The sequence below is a fragment of the Vulpes vulpes genome, chromosome 16 (genome assembly GCF_048418805.1).
Source record: "Vulpes vulpes isolate BD-2025 chromosome 16, VulVul3, whole genome shotgun sequence".
NCBI classification, from domain to species: Eukaryota; Metazoa; Chordata; class Mammalia; order Carnivora; family Canidae; genus Vulpes; species Vulpes vulpes.
In genome coordinates, this window is record NC_132795.1 from 94,142,040 (window position 1) to 94,162,786 (window position 20,747).

Sequence of the window (20,747 nt, forward strand, 5' to 3'; positions counted from 1 at the left end):
GCTCATATCAAGGTTGAAAGTGCTTCTCCCCAGGACCTTCTGGAGAACTGAAGGATAAAATGAGAAATGCTTTTAAGTCCATCTTTTTTGAGCCTATGTTCTTTAGATCACAGATTCTGCACTTTTCATGAATATTGTGATCAATACGGTCTCTACGAAGGGCATGATTTTGCTGAAAAACAGTGTGAATTTTTTTTAAGTGGAATATAGAAAACAACCCCGAAATGCCATCAGACCAAGTTCTGTCACTGCCAGGCTGTGGGACTCACTCTGTGTTTCTGGTTCTGTATATTACAACAAGAAGAATTGGGCTGTTGACTTCTGCCCCTAATAAGAAAAAAAAAAAAAAAAAAACCTATGCGATTAAGCATAGTGAACTTTACAAAAAACAAATCTCTCAAAAGAGGCTTTCAAAATGTACTATAAAATACACTTACACTCTCACACATCTAAATTCACATAAAGCAGAAACTAATTCAAGTTTGAAACCTGATCTGAAAAAGAAATTTGGTGGAGGAATCAGAAAGGGAGAGAATAAACACTCAGGTCATGCAGAATCTTAAATGCAATTATATCTCCTCCAACAATAATTATTCAAAGTGTTTTTTGTTTTAAGGTATGCTTTGTAACAACTACAGAGACCATTTCCCATGGGAAAAAAAAAAGTTATTTGTTCTACAATTTACATTTGTCCTAGAAAGTACCCATCTGCGGAAATGTCATGTTGCTCCCTTGAAAATAATTTGTAATTTTCTCCACGTAAAGGACAGAGGAAAAATAAAACCATTGACTATATTCCTTTTTAGATGTCATCTTTACACATTTTTTCAGCAGGTGACTATTCGTATAAAATTTTAAAAAATATATCAGTCTTTCAAAGCACAGTATTTTTTTTAAACTAAGAAAATCCTGTTAGGAAGATACAAAGTAATAATTTTACTTATTCTACTCTTACTCATTTTGTTTTTCAAATTAAAATCCAGATACCATTCATTTCAAATGAACGATATTCATTTTAATACGATTTTTTAAATGTTTTGTTTGTTTCCAGTGCTTCTTGATTTTGTTTGGTTTGTAGCAGAAAAACTAAAATATAGATATGAATTGTCTGCATTCATACATAAATATATATACATTCATATGCATACTTTCAGTCATTATCCTGTTGAATTACAATGAATTGAATAAATACGCATGTAGAAATGGGTTTTCTCATTCTACTTTCGAATGTAAAAATTATGTTGTTTTACTGAATGGTCTAATAAACCTACATCTAGACGTGAAATCCACTAATTAGCATCTGGATCTTATTTCTTTTCTGGAAAAGATGTGTTAGGTTAAGTTCGACTCAGTTGTAAACGTTAATTGAGCATCTATTGAGTGTAAGACTCAGATCTGAAAAAAAAATAAATAACTTGGCTCCTGCCTTGTGGGAGCATACAGTCAAGCGACAAACATGGACATACACACAAATAACTCTAATGCAAGGCAAATAGTGGCACGTCTTAGGATAGGCTTGTGCAGCAGGTGAGTGGTGCTCTGAGGCTCTTGGAGGTATGAAGACACAGTAGAATGAGAGCTGAGTCTTGGAGAATGAGCCCAATTTTGGTTGGAAGACAACTGGGGGTGGGGGGAGACGTACACTGAAGAGCACGGCAAACAGAAGTAAGGGCTTGAAGAACAACTTGGGCAAATGAAGGAAAGGGAAGTCGAAGCTTCAAACTGTGATGTTCCTTATGCACACCCATAGCCTCTAGTTGGGGTGGCCCCTGGCTTAGAATGAAAACAAAAACAAAAACCAAAGCAGTGATGTTTCCCTCTTCTAGCCATAAAGTCTTACTCAGACCTATGTGGTCACAAGTTTGCCTGGGCCCATAAAGAAAAAAATTTTCCTTCTTACGCCACAAAGGAGATAAGCTTTTACCCAGCAGCCTGTGCTTACCTGTGCTAGCTTAGCTGCAGGAGTGGTTATGAGAAACAAGGACATTATCAAACTCTTCTTTAAAATTCCACCTGTGATATCTTACTAGATACCTTTGGAATAATAACTTCTCCTAGATTAGTTCCATGCTTTCTAAAAACAGGAACTCCTTTCCTTCCTCTCTCCCTTTTTCTCTCCCTTCCTTTCAACATCAAGGGGCATAATTGAGTATTTGCATGATAGGAGTCTTAATTATTAAAGAGGTTTATTGTCTTACAGCTTCTATGAAATTATCCTACTTTTCTCTCCTCTGGGACAGAAAGCATCTTTACCACGTTGCCCCAGGCCTGGTCTTGCCATCTCATTCAACACCAAGGCTTTGTCAAAAGAGAGGTCAGTAGCCTCTTGGAATCTTTTGGAGATAGGTAGAGCCTGGTAATCGTTTCCCACAATGGGGTTATCTGCTATCTGCCAGGGTTGTTTTCCTGAATGATATCTGATCAAACTCCACTGCAAAAAGTACCCAAGGGGGTCTTCCCAGCTCTGTCTTCTTCCTCTGCTTTCTATCAATCAACTCGAGACAAGCTAATGCATGACCCAAATATTTTTTAAGTGTCAACACAGACCATGGTGATTGGGTCTACATTTAGATAAAATCTCATTTATATTCTCTAATCCAGCTCATTATCCCAGATGGTTTTACTGATTTCTACTGTGTTGTCCCCACTGTCAGGATCCAACAGTAAAAATCCAACAAATTTGCATTCCTTCCTTCCTCTTTTTTTTTTTGGCCCAGGCACATTGTTCACGGAAATTCAAGTGATAAGCAAAGGAAACAAACTACCTTGGAATTTAGTTTGATGCTCTGGATCTCCAGCCCAGTGCAGGGAAACATCCAACTCTTATTTCCCAAACGCAGAATCTTTGAAAACTAGAAGCGACGAAATTCTACTAAATCTGTAAGGAAAAATAAAGCACCACCGCAGAGTGAAATCGAAATGCTATGTCCATGTCACACTTTCCATTCAGACTTTATGATACTGTTCTATAGAATTAAGAACTGCATTTTTTTTTCTTTTAGAATCAAGAGCATTTCATGCCCCAAACCCTACATCTACATCTAATATTTGAAATTTTCCACGTCCCACCTGAGCTGACTAAAATCAACCTATCAAATTCTTTCTCTCACCGATCTTAGATCATGAGGAAGGTTAGGCAGGGAGCTAGGGCCCAACCCTTCTAAGTCTGATCTGAAATGGATGTCTGCAGGCATCAATCATGTTCCCGGATGATACGGATCGCCACCAGCCACGAGGCAGCCCTCTCTGGCTTTCCCACACAAGACCTATCCCGAGATCAGCAAGCACATTCCTGTCTAAACTCTGCGCTGCAAATCGCCACGGCTCCTTTCATCAAGTTAATTACAGAATCAAGGGGCTGGAAGAGGAGCCCAAGACCTCATCTGTTCCATCCCCTCGGCTTTCTGGCACGGCCGGAGTTAAATCATACCAGACAGATGGAAATCTAGCTGGTTTGTAAGGACTTCCAGAGGAGGGGATGGATTCCACGCACCTGCCAATCACCCACTCTGCTGTTTAACAGCCCTTGTTGGAGAATCCTTTATCTCCAGCTTGAATCTCACACACGGCACGTCAGCCAACCTCTCCTTGTTCTGTGCATCAGCCCTTCACATACCTGCAGATCGTTATGAAGGCATCTCTCCAGCTTCTCTTCTCCAGGCTGATGAATCCCCATCCCTTTCACCTCTTTTTATAAATCTGATTTTCTAACTTTTAATTATTTCTCTGATTTTCCACTGAACCTTGGTACACTCCAGGATTGACTGAAGACCCAGGTAGTCTTTTTTTGTCTTTAAGAAAAGTGCTTCTCACACTTTTTACTCCCAGGACCCTTTTTCATACTCCTAAAAATTGAGGACGCCAAAGAGCTTTTATTTATGTGGGTTACATCTATAGGTATTTTCTGGATTGGGAATTAAGACTGAGAAATTTTTAAGACCCCAGAATATGCAAGACACAGCCCATTATTCATCAAAGCAAAGGTGTCCTACATCATGTGGCCTCTGGAAAACTCTATTGTATATTCATAAGAGAATGAGAAGGCAAATAACATATCAGTGTTCTTATAAAAATAGCATAGACTCTGCATACCTCCTAAGAGTCTTAGGGGCTCCCCATGGTCCCTGGATCCTCTGCTTTATAGGAAACATGGTCCGTCCCACTCTCAGGGTAGACCCAGTTACACAGGCAGTTGGCAAGGAGTCCAGTCGAGTCTAAAAACAGCCAACTCAAACCATGCTACGTTATAAGGCAAATTAAAGCCTCTAACTGTCAAAGAATCCATGCTGTCATCCTTAGAAAAAATAACAGAAACTAATTTTGAGAAAAATAAACTGACTTTTGTTGATATTTTAATGGGAAAACTTGGTAGTGAGGGAGCAGAAAAGCAGAGGAGGTCACTGTTGATTGCGCTGTAATAGCAAGAGCAGATTCTCTACCGTGTAATCCTCTTAATCACACTCAAAACCATTCTGTTTATTTACTTTTGATCTGGGCACAAATAAGTTGTTTGCTGTGAAACAACAGAGCTGATCTTCAAATCCCTTGCTTACCACTGTTTTTACAACTGAAATTGGCCCTGTCGCCTAGATCCGGCCGAGGTCTGCCCATCACTCTTGAAGACTCTGAGGTGATGGTGGGACACAGGGCAGGGGAAGGGGTCTGTGCAAGCTAAGCCAGGTGCTCAAACGATTTCCTTTGCTTTTACTCTCCCTTCCCCGATTTGTTTCCTTTCGTACCTGAGAAACTGCCTCTTTTTCTCAGCAGAGTCAGGTTTTAAAACTGTTAGCCTAAGTCTTGTTTGCCATATTTATAAGGCATTGCAGATTTGTCAATCAAGCAACAAATATTTGTTACCCACCCTGTATTCAAAGTTCTGCTCCATCGAGTAGGTACGTACCCCTGAAGCCTAAGTCTTATTTTCTGTCTCTAGGGACTTCCAGGCTAGTTGGAGACAAAGGAAAATAAAACTCAAAGAAAACAACAGCTCATTGTAAGCGACAGAACAGAGTTAAGTTCTAAACTGCACGGCCCAGACTCAGCATTACAGGACTTGTCAGAGAATCTCTGTGAGGATGTGAAACACGCCACCCAAATTAAAAAGTGGAAGTGCTTCAGTGGTGGCGTAGGTGAATTTTGAGACGGAGCTTGAAATGTATTTCTTCTGAAAACTTGCTGGTCAGTTGTTAAAACCAAGCGCTGTTTGTGGGGCCTCGAGCTAGATCACAAATGCTCCTCCCCTCCCGTCCCCTACCCTGGCCGAAGGCCTGTCCCCATCCTGGTCAGGGGAAGCCTCACACACAAATGGGGAACCCCAGCGTGCAGTGCAGACTTACAGTCCACAGCCGTATCCCGCAAGAGCCACTCTTGGCACCCCTGGGGCCTCCCAGTGAGCACCCCAGAAGCCTGGTCAGCCCCGGGGAGGAAGATGAACGAGGTGCTAATAAGGAAGATGCATGTGTTGGCCCTGGAAGCAGGTGCAACCCCTCCAGGCAGGGAATTCCTGGTCCCTGGAATTCATCATCCAATATCCTTGGAGATGTTCCAGAAGGAGGGATGGTGTAGTACGAGCTCCAAGTGGGCATTCCACTGACTCCTCAGAATCTTCTTGAAGGGAGGGAAGCATTGGTATTGGACCAACGCAGGGTCTCTAACAGGTAGGACACACGGCAGAGGCCCTGGGTGCCCAGGTCTCAGGAGGTAGCTTTAAAGTAAAGGAATTTCTAAAGAAAGAAAGAAAGAGAGAGAGAGAGAGAGAGAGAGAGAGAGAGAAAGGGGGGAGGGAGGAAGAAAGAAAAGAAAGAAAAAGAAAGAAAGAAAGAAAGAAAGAAAGAAAAAGAAAGAAAGAAAGAAAGAAGAAAGAAAATAAGTAAGTAGGTAAGTAAAGGAATTACAGTATAAAAGACTCTCAAAATAAATATTCCTTGTATTAAGGGTCTTTCATTATTTCTGCAACTTAAGTCACACCTTTTCTTCTCTATTAAAGGAAATGTGTGCTTTGATTAGGTTTTCAAAGTAAGACTCAGATTTTATTTTACTTCGATTACTCTAATATACTTTTTAATATTTATATATGTAAAATTTTAAAGTGCACTTTCCTAGGGATTTTCAGATATATCTTAATTTAAGAAAAAGATTCAGACCTGGACAAGTAAAGTTTTCAAGTCAACTCATATTTTGAATGCTAAAGTTGGATGAAAAATTCCTTTTGTAAAGTCAATTCTGAATTCTCATTCTATTTTATAATGGGGTTAGCCACCCGCTAAAGCAACTATTGTGGGGGTTTTATTTAATATTTACACATAACTTACATGATTTCTCGATAGGAGTCAGACTTCGAATCTAGCTACATTTCTGTTATAATTTCACTTGTGGCATCCTGGCTTCACTCTCTCTCTTCCCTTCTCATCTTAGAATTTAGTGAGATTTTTCTGCCTCTGCTGAAAAACCAAAAAAGAAATATTCCTAGCATACAGACATGGAATATGAAACCAAGAAAAGACATATTAGAAGAAAATGACAAGATTTTTTTTTTTTTGAGTGCTGCCTTGTGTCCCATCACAGCATGGCCAGCATTGACAATAGTTGGAAAGAAATTCAATTTATTACTACAGCCTCTTGTGAAGATACACTTGGGAGGGTGCAGTCATAACACAGAGCAAAACTTCTTCAAAGGTTGACTTGATACTTCAGATAACTTTAACAGACACTTCACCAAAGAGGATATATGGATGGTAAATAACCCATGAAACGTTCAGTGTCACCAGCCAATCGAGACATGCGGATGAAAGCTGTAAGGACATACACCTCTACACGCCTATTGAAATGGCCGGACAAAACCTATACACGAATGTTTACAGCAATTTTATTTTTAACAACCCCAAACCAGAAGCAACCCAACAGTCCTTCCATGAATGAACGGATAAACAAACAGCACCTCACCCATGCAATGGAAGGTTGCTCAGCAATATACAGGGATAAAGTACTGATACACGAACAATTTAGATGACCCTCAGAGGCATTCTGCTGAGTGGAAAACCAGTCTCAAAGGGCAGCATACTGTATGATTCCATTTCTATAACGTTCTCAAAGGGACAACGATTGTGGTGGAGACTACATCACGTTGGGGTCGGGTGGAGGGTATGATTGTTAAGGAGCAACTTGAGGGAGTCTGTGGTGCTAGAACAGTTCTATATCCCCCTGTGGCAGCTGGGAAGGTGATAAAATCTGTTGCCAAAAGGAACCCATCCAACGCCAGCCAACTGGTGCAGTGTTTCCTAAAGGGCAGTCATTACCTAGTTACTTGGGTTTTTATCACCCATCTGCTTTTCACGGCATATTCATTGCACTCCGATGCTTAGTACGATGCCAGTACTCCTCGTTTACTCAGAGAGGCAACCACCACCTAGGTGGTTACTGTAATAGGGCAGATGGAAAATTTCCAGGCTCCTAGACTTTTTTTTGTCTGTTGCTTTTCCACCACACTGCCTCTCAGTAAGACCCCAGGCATAGGAGTTGGGGGGAAATCAGTGACCCTGCTCAGAAGAATCCTCCTTTGAAAGTAAAGATAATGATTCTGTGACCACTAGAATTGGCTCTTCCAACTGGAGCCCCATATTGTGAGGTTATCAAACCCTTAGAGGGAATTCATGGGTTGGACTTTTCGTCCTTTCAACATTAAATGTATTCTAATTGCATTGGTCCTTACAAAGCCGACTCCTTCCTCAAGGGTAAGGACATAAACTCTTGCCAGCCTGTAAGTCCCGTTTCTGTTTCATCTTGAGAGCTTCCATTCATGTGGTATTTTCCTCCACTCCTGCCTCGTCTACCTTAAAGTACAAACGAAAAGCTATCAACAGATCTGGGTGGCCCCCAATAAAGGGTTCTTTCTCTTTGTCTATTTAAAGTACCCTTGTTATTAAAAAAAATTAACATTCTATTAATAACAGATGCCGGGTATCTTACTCCTGTAATATACTGTAATTAACAATGCAAATGGGAAATAAAAATCTCATTATTTATCAGATAGACATGAGCAGGTGATTATGTACTTAGAGGTATAAAATGCATAATGAAAATGCAAAGTGATAATTGTTCCAAACCGGCTTCTACTTGTGGGCCACAGAGAGAGTCTTTGTAGTTAAATAGAGAGACTGTCTGCCCCTCTCCTTTCTTCTAGTCTAGCCCTGTGCACGATATCCTTTCCTCTCAATACATCCAAGCTCAGTATGAATAATTTAAATGTTATAGCATCTTGTTTAAACTCAAGGCCAACTGAGGAAAAGTGTAGGGAGCCTATACAAATGATACATTTCTGTTTTTTCCAAAACACTCATATAACTCAGGAAAATTAGACAGACCAATTTTATTAACCATTTTTTAAAATTCTATTTGAAAGGAAAGCACTCCTGGATGGAGAGCTTGTATATCAAATTTCAGACCTAAGTAAACTTTTATGGCCGAGCTGTAAAAATAGTCATTTATAATGCAAACACTGCCAAATTTTTAACTATAATCCTGCCAGTGGGCGACTATAATAATCCAACAATAATCATCGTCGTCGTAACAAATCACTTGAAAGAGAGGCTGCTGCCCTCCGCAAATAGGCAAAACATCCCCCCTCCAAGGCGGTATGTTCCAGGAGAAAACCTGACAGCCAGCCAGGCACCCTTCCTTTCCAACCTGGCAAACTTGGGGAGTAAATCAGTCAAGGAGACCACCCTGCCCCCCTCGATACCCTCTGGGCATCCAGGACGACCTAACAGTGCGGTTTATCAAAGGTGGTTGTGTTGCTCCCTAACTGAGTCGTCCTCCTCTTTGTCCCATAACACCCTAAAGCCTTAATGCTGAAATAAGAAGCCCCAGTTCACTTTTTAATGTTTGCAAACATTCTGCGCAAAGGCTGGGGCTCTCCCAGTCCCAGCTTAACTCAAACCAGAGCCGACTGCACCACTGGCGCTGCTGGGTCTCAGCTTGGGGAGGGGGCTCCCTGCAGGCCGGCCTTAAAGGGCCGCGCCTCCCCTCCTGGAGCCCCTTGGCGCCGCCGCCCAGCCAACAGTTCCGAGGAGGCAGGGGTGAAGCGGCAGCCGGTGTCCCCAGGGGACAGGCAGCCCAGGGACAGAAGCCATCAAAGGTCTCCGGGCGGCCACGTGGCTCCCCCTGTGTCCCCAGCCTGGATTCCCTACCCTGATAAAGCATCCCTAACTCAGGCAGGTGGGGCATCCCTGCTGAATTCCCTGCTGTGCTAATCAGGAGTTAGAGACTTTCTTAAAGAAATACCTGGCGCGGCCTGGGTGGCCCAGCAGTTTAGCACCGCCTGCAGCCCAGGGCGTGATCCTGGAGACCCAGGGGAGTCCCAGGATGGGCTCCCTGCAGGGAGCCTGCTTCTCCCTCTGCCTGTGTCTCTGCCTCTCTGTCTCTCTCTCTCCCTCTCTGTGTGTGTCTCTCGTGAATAAATAAATAAAATCTTAAAAGAAAAAAAAGAAATGCCTGACGTTACCTCCAAGAGCCTGTAGAACCTTGAACAAGTCTGTTGCAGCCAGCCCTGTAGGCATTCTCATGGCCATTTTCGTAAATGAGAGATAATAATGTCATTAATGGGGCCATTATGTTTTCTATGTTATCAAAGTAAGTTTAAAAATTCTTGAAAGTAAGCTTTTTTTCCTTCCTGCAATGATGGAAGATGTTGGGGGCTGGTCAATCGAAGGATTTGCTTTTTGACATTAAAAACTCTCCACTCTTGGCACATGGATCCATGATGTTTTACTTTTATATCCTACGTTAAGCTCAACAGGAGTCGCCGTTTGGTGGTGGTGGTGGTGGTGGTGGGAAACGGTTGTCTCTTAATCCTCGTGTTTTCATATGGGGTAATTTTGCACAAGCAGAGCTGCTTTCCTACGGCCTCTGTTGCCCCCGCAGGTGGGCGAGCCGCAGAGGGAACCAGCCACCTTGGCCCTCGCCGCGGGCCTGCTCGGCCTCTGCCTGCCGCGGCTCCCCGGGGCCTGACTCGGTGAGTACGACTCCCGGACGGAGCTCCGGTGCTCGAGTTCGCTGGCCCCCAGCCCTGAGCATCCTTCTCAAAGCTGGTGTTTTCCTTGCCACCTTTCTGGCTTCTCTGCCTCTCTCTCAATTGGTGCTAAAACTGGGGCCAGTTTAGCCCCAGTTGGGAGTAGAAACAACAAATGGAATCTTCTTTGAGCTCTTCCAACTGTAACATGTACCCAGCCCGTGCAAGCTATGGACTGGGGGCAGCCCCGCTCTGTGACTGTTCTCAAGGGAGGAAACCCTTAAAGAAAGGTTTTATGCTACTTGGGGTATTGCTTCCTACACAAGAAATAAATAAAAACCCTGTAGCAATTTACAGAGGCCGTCGTTTTTGTCGCCTGGGGAAATGGGGCAGAGAACTAGCAGGCTCCGGTGCTGACTAGGAGCAGTAGCATCCTCGCAGACTTCACGAAATCGCAGATTCCATAGAAGCCCTGGGTTCTGGGCAGGCCCACTCACCACTCACACATCCCATCACCCACCAGGTAGGTTCTCGCCCCATCTCGCCAACCCAGGCCCCAGGAGCTTCAGCAGCTGTTTTCCTGAGTGTAAAGTTTTTTGTTAAAAAAAAAAAAAAAAAAAAAAAAAAACCTCTTAAAGATGGGTGGGATTCCTTCCTTAGCCGTCTTCAGAAGTAGCAAAAAAATACAGAGGTTCGTCAACCTCCACGTAATCTAAAATGTTTCATTACCACCCCTGGTCCTGCAAACTCTTAGCAGGCAAATATAAACAGAGGCAATTTGAAAATTGAGTGAAAACCCACGTTTTAGAAGAAATCACAAAATAAAAAGAGTCTGCTTTCACTGAAAGCAAGATGTGTTCAAATTTTAACCAACAGGATGTAACCGATGTTAAAGAACGGAGTGTTTCAAACGTTCTAAAAACCGCCGAACTTTCTGAATAATGCCTGAGAGCAGAAAGCAGAAGGTGAGCCCTGGAAATGTCAGCGTGGCGCCAAGCAATGAGGATCTCTAGGGGATCTGCTTTCATTCTCCCAGGGTAGCTAGTTCCCAACGAGCTTCTCTGAGGTCCACTTGACCTCACGTTTTCCTCTCAGAGCATTTTAGAATCTTAGCTTTGCTTCTGTGAGCCTCTGGACAGGACTGACTGCAGGATTATAGGGCCCAGTGCAAAATGAATACGGGGTGCCCTTCGTTCGACAATTAAGAATCTCAGGATGGTGATGTCGCGTTAAACAAGCGTGGGGCCCTTGTGCTTGCAGAGGTGGCACAGCCATTGAAGCCAGCCCAGACTCTGGAGCCTTCAGTGGGATGGGACCATATGGACCATATGGCCTGGGGAGACATTTTTTTTTTTTTTAAGGATGCCATGGCATTTTATGTTCACAGCCACCCATCACCCTTTGAACTTCCTTGGCACCCATCCCTCTAGAAGGCGAGTGTTGTCTTTAGGCTCTCACCGGTGGGTAGGCTGAAGCACGCCGGGATTAAGTAACTTCTCCAGTGCTAGATCCTTCAGCTACAGGGGGTAAAATCCTAAAGTGGATATCACAATTCCCAGTTGCCACCAAAGCTGCCTGCAACAATGTCCTTCGATTTCGTGAACCATGGCACGTGTTAGCAGCACGTAAACAAACACCCTTAGCGCCACGTCAGTTCTGCTTCGTCGTTGGCACAGTTTTCCACTAAAACCATGTCATCGTATGATGATAACATCAAAGGAAAATCTGGATACGGAGCTGTATGCCTTCCCTTTACACGACGGGGCACATCGGTGACCCCGTGCAGTACCCTTAGTTCTTCCCTCTGTTGACATTACCACTGACAGTCAGAAAAGCCGCCCTTCCAGAAGCCAGGTGCGCTCTGCAACAGCCTCGTCTAGGGATTAGCACAGCTACAATTTCACTTTCCTTGAGGTATTTCTATTTCTCTATCTTGGTTTTTCTTCCCATTTCTTTCTTTTTTTTATCCCCTTCCCATTTCTCTACACACAGAGAGAGACACACAAACTGGCTTCTCTCAAAGCGAGCAGCCAAGCAGAGACGTAACTTCAGTGTGCAGCCAGTGGTTTTTCCCACTTTGCCCCTGGTTGTTAATAAACATCTTTAAGCTGCCTGTGGGCCTGAAATTAAGAATGAGGAAAGCATCCATTTAGGAGTAAGCCATTCTAACCTTCCTCCCTTTGACTCCCCCTCTCCATGGCAATGACACAGTCTTCCTGGTTCAAAAGCAATTATGCAGCTTTCCGTGGATGCAGGTGTATGAGGTTCGGTTCCATGAACCCACAGGTGTGAACAGAGACTGTTGTGGAAGCAAAAACCCCCGCCTCCGTCTTCCCGCAGCCATTTCCACAGATAAGTACTTTAAGGTGCATCACTGATCATCACTCAAGGTTGGTGATGGGTAAATGCGGGTTCGTCGTTATTATTCTATTTTTGTGCATGTCTGAAATTCTTCGTAGTCAAAATTAAATTTCAAAAAAGAACAAAGCTGATAAAAGTGCATCAAAGCTGCTTTAGGTTCCCAGGTAGAAGTATCTCATCGGGACGACAGAAGAGAGCAGGACGCCAGAACAAAGCCTGCAGTTCCCCAGGTATCGCAAAACCACTGCATCCTTCTCCTTTCCTTGGGAGCGAGCAGCATCACGTCATCGTGGATGCAAACGCTCCACCTTTCCTCACCCCACCACAGCTTCCCTCCGCCTTCGCCTTGACCAGCATTTGCAAGGCAAGAAGAATTTTGCTTGAGCTTATTCATCATTGACAGACATCGCCTCATCATCATCTTCCAAGTGTAGGTCTAAATAAAATGGGGAAAAGTGGCAGGAGTAAGGGGAAGGAAACCAGTCTACCTTTGAGCTCGACCACTGGCCAGGCCCTCAGTGAGGTAGCTGGCACACGGTGTCCGGGTGACTCAGGGACAGGCCTATGTCTGGCTTAGAGCTGGGCAGGGAGAAGCAGGCCGGGACCGCGTCCCCCAGCTCACCTTCACGAAAGCCTCAGATTTGGACTTTCCATCTTCAAGTTAACTTAAATATGCGGTCATTGTATTTCTGGGTTTCACAACTACTAATTGTTAAATGTCGATATTTGAAGTTTACTACAGTTTTTCATCCATGTTTTGACCGTGCTTGCCTTTTTAACATACTAAGAGTTTCCCAAGAAAAAATTAAAGAAACAAACAAACAAACAAAAAAACAACAAAAAAGGAAGTAGCCCAGGCCCCACTCAACCTCTGTGACCCTGCTCAGGGAAAACAGAGCGGACTGTCTCAGTAAATGGAGGTCACCAACGTTTTCTTCTTTTTATATCTTCCTCCTCCTCCTCCTCCTCCTTGTCATTTTTGTTTGTTTGTTTTCCTAGGGCTGCAGGACTCTTCCAAAATAAGTAACAGGAAAACATATGAAGTGACCAGTGAGGACCATGTTATAGTAAAAAAATAAAATTAAAAAAAAAATTAAAGGAAAAGAAATAAACAGAACCTACTTTGGGAAAATTGAATGATGCCAGGAAAGAAGTTTTCAAAATCCAAGAGATCATATGAGTCTTCATAACTCTAATATTTCCAAAATGTGACCAAAAAACAGAGCTTAAGAAGGGGGATGCCTCCATAACTGCTCTCCATGTGTGGCGCTCATGTCGCCGCATCCTGTGTTATGGACCTGCCTTTACTCCCTTCCTTTTCCCATTGACTGTCTCCTGTACTTCCAAAGTCTCTTGTGGTCTTCCTGCTAAAATTAATCATTAAAAAACAAATCTGATTTCCAATGACCACACGTTCGAAGAAAAGAGGTTGAGAAAGAAAAAATAGAAAGTTCCACATATTATCAAATAAGTGATGTAATTGCATTTTGGGTTTTGTTTAACAGTTTAATTTTGCCTTCCACTTCAAGAACTATTTGATCAATAGTCAGTCTCGCTAGGAGGAATGGGAGGAATTCAGGGTAGGCCCATTCATCCCTGAACTCTAATCGCACAGCTTTACAAATCCCTGAAAGGGATACACATGGTTTAGTATCAACCCCAGGGGTCCCATTCCTGGGACTACATCCTGGAATGTTCTGTTCATCCTCAAATGGAAGAGTCAGCTGGGAAGTGGCTAAGAATGAGAAAGCAGCAAGAAAAGTCTATCGAGATGATGTACCTTACCTTATTAAACTCAACACCAAAGAAACAAACAATCCAATCATGAAATGGGCAAAAGACATGAAGAGAAATCTCACAGAGGAAGACATGGACATGGCCAGCAGGCACATGAGAAAATGCTCTGCATCACTTGCCATCAGGGAAATACAAATCAAAACCACAATGAGATACCACCTCACACCAGTGAGAATGGGGAAAATTAACAAGACAGGAAACCACAAATGTTGGAGAGGATGCGGAGAAAAGGGAACCCTCTTACACTGTTGGTGGGAATGTGAACTGGTGCAGCCACTCTGGAAAACTGTGTGGAGGTTCCTCAAAGAGTTAAAAATAGACCTGCCCTACGACCCAGCAATTGCACTGTTGGGGATTTACCCCAAAGATTCAGATGCAATGAAACGCCGGGACACCTGCACCCCGATGTTTCTAGCAGCAATGTCCACAATAGCAAACTGTGGAAGGAGCCTCGGTGTCCATCGAAAGATGATGGATAAAGAAGATGTGGTTTATGTATACAATGGAATATTCCTCAGCCATTAGAAACGACAAATACCCACCATTTGCTTCGACGTGGATGGACCTGGAGGGGATTATGCTGAGTGAAGTAAGTCAATCGGAGAAGGACAAACGGTGTATGTTCTCATTCATTTGGGGAATATAAATAATAGTGAAAGGGAATATAAGGGAAGGGAGAAGAAATGTGTGGGAAATATCAGGAAGGGAGACAGAACATAAAGACTCCTAACTCTGGGAAACGAACCAGGGGTGGTGGAAGGGGAGGAGGGCGGGGGGTGGGGGGGAATGGGTGACGGGCACTGAGGGGGACACTTGATGGAATGAGCACTGGGTGTTTTTCTGTATGTTGGTAAATTGAACACCAATAAAAATTAATTTATTAAAAAAAAAAAAGATGGTGCACCTTCTTCATGCAGAGGTATGAGCTGTGTGGTCAATGGTCACCACCAGAGACACGCCCCGGCCAAGCCCCTAGGCTGTGCTCCCAGCATAGACTGAGGATTAGACCCAAACTTTAAATTCCAAAGGGACTCCAAGTAACAGACTTGGGCTTCTGGGATCTTACATAGAATGATAAAATGATAACAAATTTTTGTTATGGTAAATTCAAAGGCCTATAACATGTTCCTATATTATTTTTACTGATTAAAAAAAGTCCAGCCGAAGTTAAATTTTCAACTTATTTGGAATAAAGCAAGATACCCATACACCATATATCATTTATCAAGATACATTTTATGTATTTATCAGCCTGAAATTGCGACCAGAAGTGAAATCTAGGGAAAGTTTGAGTAATTGACACTAAGTTAAAAAATAATAGTAGTGAAAATCACCCTCGTCTACCACTGAGTTTTGGTCCTCATTATAGATTAGTGAGTTGATGTGGAAATGTTCCTTATTATCACAGTTTTATTGCTTACCTCAGTACATCTGTTGCAAAATTCATATAGAAATGGCCAGACATTTCAATAAGCCAGTATGTCTTGGAATTTTCATATAGTTCCCAATGCACTAAAATCTGGATGGAAAGCTGGTACTTTGAAATTTACAATCGCACAGACCGAGCAACATCTGGAGAGCTTTGCTCTATCGCTTTCCCTGTTCCTTCAGATTTAGACTCAAGTTATGATTTGCACGAAAGGCCAAAAACCTTGTGTGTGGCAGGTGTGAGTTCAAGCTGACAAAAACTTAATACCATGTTCAATTCACTTTGATATAGTTTTTTACAAAACACATGGAACACTGCTCCCACCTTTTCCCTAAAAACTTCACCAAGAGGGAAGGCCAAGCAAGGGAAGGAATTTTCCTTTTTGGAGGGGAGAGAAACACTAGGAAAAAAAATACCGATTTGTTATCCCACGTAAAGACCTTAAGTGAAGGATCCCTTATCACATCCCTATAGTCCATCCAGGACTCTGTGTGTGGGTGTGGGTCGGGGTGGGGGGTGTATACGTGTGTGTTCACAATAGACTCAATCTCTAACCCAAGGAAAGAAGTGACAGTTAACAATTCCCAATTAAAGGACCCCTAACAATTTAATCAGCCTCCACGTCAGATCTTTAGGATTTCTGTCTTAGCTGTCCATATTAATGAGAGACAACGGGAGAAGGAAAGGGAGAGAGGACAGATGGGAGAAGGGGAAAAGTGTGCTTGGAGTGATGTGTGGGGCACATGGAAGTGTAACTAAATACTTACCTGTGACAACTTGGTGGTCCCCATGGCTTTTTGTACCACTCGCTCTAAAAGCTGCACAAGCCTCTTCCCTCATGAAGCAAGAGTAAAAGTCATGTTGGAAGATCCTTGCATTGGTGCTTCTCTTTAGGTTTGGGGTAGGTAAAGTGTTATTTTGCGAGAACAGGTTAGATCAATCTGAATTTTCGACCTGACCTTCCCCTCACCCCTAATAACTTCCTGGTTCCTTGGTCACAGAGTGATTTATGAGCAAGAACAAAGAATGATGTGTCTATCCCAGCAGCAAGGGAAACTAGAAAACTTATTAAGTAAAAAAAAAAAAAAGGGCAGAAGGAAAGAAAAGAGAAGGAGCCAAAGAGAAAAACTAGTTTCAGAATGAAGTACCTCGGTCTCCAGGCTGCTATAATTACCTAGTCACTGAAGAAATGAAACGTGGAAATCCATTTTATAAAAAATCAATGTTTTAAACAATGGGAAGAGCTCTCATAATTTTAAATCTCGCTACAATGTCTGTGTGCGGAACCCTGATCACCTCTAAAGAGGAGGCCTCCAATAATTTTAAATTGTTTTTCACCGAGAAGGGCTCCGAACCTCCATCCTGTTCCAAATGGAAGCAATCTTGAAACTATGAAGCACACCAATAATTTTAAATAGCTGTCTCCTCCCACCCCTTGTCACTTGATGCCCCTTCTTTGTTTTTTCTCGACTTTTTAGATAATGATGTTCCCAGCTTTCCATTTAGAAAGTTTTTAAATTTACAACTGTGAATTTGCCTGCATGAAAGTGATTCTTGGCGCCTTTTTCTCGAATATGTAAACATAACTTTTTCTGAGCTTAATGATGACAAAAGTATAGGGCTTTTTTTAGGAAACCCTCCTAAGAGTGTTTTTATTTACCACTTCCTTGCAAAAAATAATGTAAAATTAATGAATACGGATTTTATTATTTCTAACCTGCAATTCTTTGAAGAGTGCAGTTTCATATTGAATTCCAGTCTCATTTATAAAGACCTTCTATAATTAAAATGCTTCAATCTTCTTCAAATTAGAAAAGCAAATTGTTACATATCCTAAGTAGGTGCTTTTCTGTTTAATGACAGTCACTCAGATGATTTATGACACACATTATTTTATATCAAAGTACAATGAAATAGGCATTACCAAAGGTAATCTCTGTAATGTCTGGAAAGGGATCAGAAACCTCAGTGCAACAATGAACGCAGTATTTAAAATGCAAAACCCAAAGACATTATTATGGTTTTGATTTCTTATGGCACAGCTTCGCCTGATCAGTTATATTACCAGCACAGCACAAAGGGTGTTTGCGTATGAATGCCGCTAAGATAACAGACGGGAAAAATGAAATATAAAGTCAATTTTCATGCAGAAATTGTTATCAAAGGGATGATAAAGTAAAACTGTATAATCACAAGAAAAAAAAAAACAATTGATGAGGAACAATCTAAAATAGAGCGAGCCGGCTATGTCTGATTCCGGCTTTTAAACTGTTGTCCTATTAAAATATGTAATAAAGTGTTAAGATAATGTATAAACAAATGCAAGTAGAGCACTATGTTGATTATTATTTAGACGCTGCCTTCCAAGATCTCTCTTTGCAAATGAAATCAAGCAGCCGCTTAAGTGTGCACATCATGAATTGGGATGAGTTTTCATCAAGCTCAGACCTCTAACTTAAATGAAAAAGAAATGTGAGTTTTAAAACTCACCGTTGCTTCAGTGTGGGATGGAATCAGTAGGCACCGAGGGAAGAGGAAACACACACACACACACACACACTATTCTTTAACGTGTACAAGTGAAGCCATAATGTTGGAGAGGATGTGAACCGTCCCCCCCAAAAACTTCATCTTTCTGGAATAAGATGTAAATAACGCCCAAGCATACCTTGCATTGAAGGGTTACCCCGTTAGAGTAAAGCCCTCTGCCCCCTCCAGAATGCTGTCCATCATGCAGTTTGCAAGCAGAAAGGTGGCTCTTCTAATTCTTTTTAAGACATTTTGCTTGGGGCCTCAGAAATTAAAACAGAGAACAGCAGGGAAGGGGTTTACTATTTAATGCTCTTGGTTGTAATTTTTTAATTAGCCATTAGGAAGATGAAGGCAGGTTCAGATGGGGATGAAAAGAAAGACTTGGAAGAAATATAGCTTTCTGCAAAGAGCCCGTGGAGATTACGGGAAGGACCTGGGTCTCCAGAGAGGTTCCCGACTCAGAGGGAACACACAGGCCACTTCTTTATGTCCCTTGAGCAAATCTAAACCTAGTTTTTGGAAAGCTTGGGCTTTAGCTGGATTTCCTAAAAAGATGACATGTCTCAGGCTCAGGTTCTTTTAACTCAAAAAGGAAATGACTGGGGAAAAAAACCAAAAATGCTAAGAGCACACATGCAGCTGATCTTGGGGTCTCAGAGCCTCTGGGTGTGTTTGCATCCACACATTCGGGAGCATTAGGGACAAGCAAGGACACTGCACTTTGTGAACTGAAAAGCCTCAGCCTGTTGCTTATTTTCTAGACAGGGGAGTCACGAAAGAATCAGGGGCTGCTAGGAGGTCGAGGGTCTGCGCCTTTGTAAATAGTGAATCAGGTCAAATTAATTCATGGGCAGACCTGCTGGAAACTCTGGATATAGATCTATTTCTGGAAGATGGAACAGAGATTTTTATGATATTATTTGCATAGAATTCAAGTCTTGTGCTGATTTTGAGTAGTAAGAAATGTGGCGGGAATATTGGAGTGATACTAACAGAGGAGACTCAAATTACTCTTACTACTCGGAATAGCTGAAGCTGCAAATCCTCTGGTTCTCATTGTTCGTGTCTGCTCCTCCTGTGTTTCCCATCTCAGGAATGGCACCATTCATTCATTCATTCAGTCAGTCAGTCAGTCAGTCTCTCAAGAGTCACCTTCAATTTCACCTTCACCATCTAATCAGACGTAGAGTGTGTCTAATAAACTGAAAAAAGATGCATCTCCAGCCTATCTCCTCTCCCCACCTCCACTGCTGAACGTCAACCCTTCATTGTCTCTCTTTTGGACAACTGCTTTGGCTTTCCAGGTGGTTCCCTGCTTCTTGCCCATCTTCCACCACCCCTTAATTCAGTTTCTACATCTGATCCTATTACCCAGTAATCCTAATTCAGTAAAGGTAAGACCCAGAGTATATGCATTTTATTTTTTTTTTAATTTACTGTTAAGAAAATTTCTGAATACTCAAAGGGGTCAAATACAAGAAATCATCCCTCAACTTCAACAACCATCAGCATTTCCCTATACCCACTCTCATCCTCTTTTCATCCCGACTCTCTCCTTTTATGCTGTTGGAGTATTTCGAGGCAAATCCCAACATTCTATCATTTGATCCCTCCGTACTTGAGTGTACCTCTCAGAAAAGAAAAATTTAGGACTTTTGTCTGCAGAATTATAAATATAATGATAGTTCCTTTTAACGTAATCTATACTCAGTCCATATTTACATTTCCTTAGTTACATTTAAAAAAAAATTGTGTGTTTGGCCTAGAACAAATCCGCATCCAAAATTCTTTCAGAGTTTTCAGGGATTGGCCAGGTAGGAGTTCCAGTGATCTCTAAGGTAAAGTTGAAACTCTCCAGCAAGATACCAAGGGCCCTGTGTGATCTAGAACCCACCTCCCCCTCCAGTCTCTTTTCTTATGGCTTGTGCATGCAGCTTGCTCCCTGTACTTCAGCCACTCTCATCACCTTTCAGTTCCCCGACGGTCTCAGTGCTGTTCCTCACGTCTGAGCCTTTTACCCACTGTCCCCTCCGCCTGCAACACCCTTTCCCTTTCGCTCAAAACATTTTTTTTTTTTTTGGTCAAACATTTTCCTTATGAAGTCTTTTCTGTCCCCCAACCAAAACAGAATTGAATAGACCTTTCCTCATGTTCTACTCAACTTTTTTTTTTAATACTGAATTTCTTTATTATTTATTATATTCCTTATGCTATATTTTTTATATCCATAATTTTAATTTTATTTCTGGAAATTTGCACCTCAACCCCCTTTACATAGTTGTCCATACCCCCCCTCACCTCTCTTCTGGCAATCACCAGTTTGTTCTCTGCATTTCTTTTTCTTTTTTTAAAAATAAATTTATTTCTTTATTGGTGTTCAATTTGCCAACATATAGAATAACACCCAGTGCTCATCCCGTCAAGTGCCCCCCTCAGTGACCATCACCCATTCACCCCCACCCCCCGCCCACCTCCCTTTCCACCACCCCTAGTTCGTTTCCCAGAGTTAGGAGTCTTTCATGTTCTGTCTCCCTTTCTGATATTTCCCACTCATTTTCTCTCCTTTCCCCTCTATTCCATTTCACTATTTTTTATACTCCCCAAATGAATCAGACCATACAA